The sequence below is a fragment of the Furipterus horrens genome, unplaced genomic scaffold (genome assembly GCF_987537825.1).
Source record: "Furipterus horrens unplaced genomic scaffold, mFurHor1.1.pri manual_scaffold_2, whole genome shotgun sequence".
Classification (NCBI taxonomy): domain Eukaryota; kingdom Metazoa; phylum Chordata; class Mammalia; order Chiroptera; family Furipteridae; genus Furipterus; species Furipterus horrens.
Genome location: NW_028327172.1, coordinates 102,162,567 through 102,165,351, shown reverse-complemented (window position 1 = coordinate 102,165,351; position 2,785 = coordinate 102,162,567). Strand labels below are relative to the sequence as shown.

Genomic DNA, 2,785 nt, shown 5'->3' with positions numbered 1-2,785 from the left:
TACTCTATCCAGCGAAACTGTCATTCAGAATAGAAGGACAGAGAAAGTGTTTCCAGGACAAAATAAAACTGAAAGAGTTCATTAGATCCAAACCACTGTTATATGAGATGTTAAAGGGACTGGTTTAAAAAACAGAAGCTAGGGAGATGAAACAAAGGCAAACTAAACAGGCAACGAGAGTGGAAAAGGAACTGTGGGTACGGGAAGCATATTGGGGGGAGGTCAACAGGGAGGGGGAGTGGGGAGAGGGAGGGAGATGATATAGGAATTGGGGATCATGGTAGGAGGGAATGGAATAGACGGAGAGAGGTTGGGAGGAACTGTATGCACAACTAATGGACATAATCTAAAAGGGGGGGACAACTGGAGGGAGGGGGGCCACCGGGTGGAGGGGAGCAGAGGGAAGGGAAATTGGCACAAATGTAATATTTTAATCAATAAAACACATTAAATCTGAAAAAAATAAAAAATAAAAAGTGATATATTCATAATATTGACAAGGGCTTTCACTGAACACATTTAAAGGACTTCATAAATTTTTCATTAAACACCCAAGTGGTGAGGACTTCATAAAATATTATTTGTCTTTCAGTATCAAAATAAAATCTAAGCTAACTTATAAGAGGACTAATGCAACAATTTCTATATAAACAAGATGCAATTTAAATAAAGCCATGGGGACATAATGGTAGGTCAATAGGCCCTCTAGGATTCTAAAGATTATAACCTTTTTCTCTCATGCCTTTGATTATCATTAGTACAAAAATAAGGTAGATGTTATAAAGGAAAGGTCATAAAGTAACAAAGGAATGTAAATAAAGTTCTTTAAATATTATTCAAAAACGTCTTTCAGAAAATTCTTTGTACTTTTAGTTAGTCACATTTTGTTTTCAAATAAAGATATTCTTACAGTGGGTCAGCTTAAGAGCAAAATGTAGGAGCAAACTTTCATAATGACATTAAAATAGATTTTATGAACAATATTCCCTGGGCCTCTGCAAGGTATAAACATGTAGCCTTCTGTATGAACTTGTCTAGCACTAGGAATCATAGTCCTATCTCCAGAGTCATAGTGCTTATTCTGACTTATGAGCTGTATAATATTTAACTTCTCTGTGCTTTGGTGTCTTCATATATAAAGTAAGGATAGTACCTACTGCTTAGGTTGTTGTATAAATTAAATAATACAAAGGAAAGTACTTAGAATGGTACCTGGGAAACAATAAGCTCCCAATAAATTTTAGTTATTTTTATTATCTCATTTTTGGATTCACCCTTTTATGCTTTAGAAACAAGAAAAATCTGGAACGACCATAAACTATAACTTATTATTAAAAACAAGAGAGGGAATTCATTTAAAGTACATGCACTCATCAAATTAAATCACAAAAATAGACTACCTCTGCAGAAGGTGAGAGGATCTCCATGCGGTTTTGAGAGACCGACAGCTTCAGGGACTCCACTGCCACCACGTGTTCAGCAACCTGCTACACCTTGACTAGACTTCCTTGCCCAGGAGGAAGAATATAAGCATTTAAATGCAGAACTGGAGGCAAAAACAGCTGATCTGGTTTGACAAGCTGAGGAAGCAATAAAAGATCAGAAAGAAGTACAATCTCGGCCTATTTCAACACAAATTAAATCGTATGAAGAGGAAGATCATTACAGTTCAAGAGCTCTGTTATCTGATGGGTCAGTTCATCTACATTCAGAAACCCAGCCAAAGACCAAAAACATTGATCCAGTAAACAAGATTAAAAAAAAAACTACACTCTGCAAATAAAGGAGGGAAAACAAATTCAAGTGTAAAATTGAAATCCTCTGATGTACCAACTGCCAATGATGTTGCCATTCCAGAGGATTTCTCAGACTTTTCTCTTGCAAAAACAATTATCAAAATTGAAGGGCAACTGGAAGAAGACTTAACTGATTATATTGATGATGATATTTTTTGTGCTGTTAGTAAAGACATTGGAACAGAAGCACAGATCATAATTCTGAAGGCCAAACTTCATGTTATGCAGCAGGAATTGGATAATATTTTATGTGAATGCAATAAAAAAGAGGATGAAATTCAGGATTTAAGATCTCAAGTAAAAAATTTTGTGGAAGATTGTGTAAGACAGCAGCGAACAAATAATTTACATTAGTCTCAAACAGAAATATATAAAACTCTTTTCGAAGAAGCAAACAAGAAATGAGATGGATTACAGCAACAGCTGTCTTCAGTAGAAAGGGAATTAGAAAATAAAAGAAGACTACAAAAGCAAACTGCTACTAGCCAAAGTGCCACAGAAGTTCACTTGAATAGAGCTCTAGAAGAAGCATAAAAGTATAAATTGGAGTTAAGTAAATTACGGCAAAATAACAAGGATATAGCAAATGAAGAACACAAAAAAATTGAAGCATTAAAATTCAAAAACAAGAAACTAGAAAAACAAAATGGAGAATTAATGATAGGCTTCAAGAAACAATTAAAATTAATTGATGTTTTAAAAAGGCAGAAGATGTATATTGAAGCTGCCAAGATGCTGTCCTTCACGGAAGAGGAATTTATGAAGGCACTTGACTGGGGAAATTCTTAAAGTGGGCTACTTTATTGAGTCTCTATAACCAACAGTGTGTGATAGATACACATTTCATTTATGTTGTAATGGTTTGAATTATTTTTACTCTTAAGTAATGAAGATATTTGATAATGAAATCAAAATAATTCCCAAGAATTCCCTGTTTGGGGGAATACAAAATTGATATATAATTATTAGGAAAAGAAAATACTTTATAA

General features: G+C 34.3%; 1 pseudogene; it reads left to right on the top strand.

The window, feature by feature from the left end:
- The first annotated feature begins 2,018 nt into the window (after nucleotides 1-2,018).
- Nucleotides 2,019-2,585, top strand: LOC150019197 (testis-expressed protein 9-like; annotated as a pseudogene).
- Nucleotides 2,586-2,785: the final 200 nt, after the last annotated feature.